The sequence below is a fragment of the Corapipo altera genome, unplaced genomic scaffold (assembly GCF_003945725.1).
Source record: "Corapipo altera isolate COAL_440 unplaced genomic scaffold, ASM394572v1 49344, whole genome shotgun sequence".
NCBI classification, from domain to species: Eukaryota; Metazoa; Chordata; class Aves; order Passeriformes; family Pipridae; genus Corapipo; species Corapipo altera.
Genome location: NW_020890642.1, coordinates 808 through 1,604, shown reverse-complemented (window position 1 = coordinate 1,604; position 797 = coordinate 808). Strand labels below are relative to the sequence as shown.

Here is a 797-nt window from a genome sequence, read left to right as displayed (position 1 = left end):
CACCTGTGACAACACACAACATGTGACACAATTAAGAGAAGAAGGACACAAAACAGGAACGAGAAAAAGGACCTGACACAGACCGGAACTGCTCTGCCCTGCACAAGTGAATCCAATGATACAAAGTAAGTCCTTTCTTCGATGTGTCCAAATAATCTGTTACAGGACACCCATTGCACTGCACTAATTGCAAAAAACCCTCCGGGCAATGCACACACTTGCACCGACTCCCAACCTCTCTCTGGGTCTTTGCCCTGCACTTATCTTGCAGAGAGCCAGGGATGCGAATCCATCTTCGATGCAGAGCAGGGGCATCTGGGCTCACTCAGAGGTTCCTGGTATCGGGAGAGTACTCGGAGTCAACTGCGAGAAAGAAAACCAGACTCAAGATCTGAGTAGTGTGGCACGTGACCCCAACCTCCATGATCCCTCTACTCACCAGCACCGAGGCAGGTCCTCGTGTCACTGGCTCTGACCAGACTTGGACAATGTGCTGTCATCTTCTAGGATACCTGAGCGAGTGAAAGACAAAATTAGAGGGCAGTTCTGAAGCTGCAGTGGATCCAGGCTCCTCCTGCTGCCTCCCCAACTCACCTAGAAGGCTCCTCTCTCTTCAGCTGCTCCCAAGGCCTCCCCTGCAAATGAAAGGGGTAAATGTTCAAACACTGAGCTCTCAAACATTTAGGGATGGCTCACAAGCAAAGCCAAAAATCTCTAAACCCCATCAGACTCCACGCCGAAGCGTTGCTACGCACCCTGAAGTGGACAGACGGCCGCTGTGAGACAACACGGACGTG

General features: G+C 51.4%; 1 long non-coding RNA gene across 1 annotated transcript; it reads right to left on the bottom strand.

Annotated features, from left to right (window-relative positions):
* Positions 1-335: 335 nt before the first annotated feature.
* LOC113942448 lies at positions 336-729 on the bottom strand. Its single transcript, XR_003525919.1, has 3 exons — positions 595-729; positions 440-512; positions 336-363 (listed from the first exon to the last, which is right to left on the bottom strand). It is a non-coding gene; the product is annotated as an uncharacterized LOC113942448 (long non-coding RNA).
* Positions 730-797: the final 68 nt, after the last annotated feature.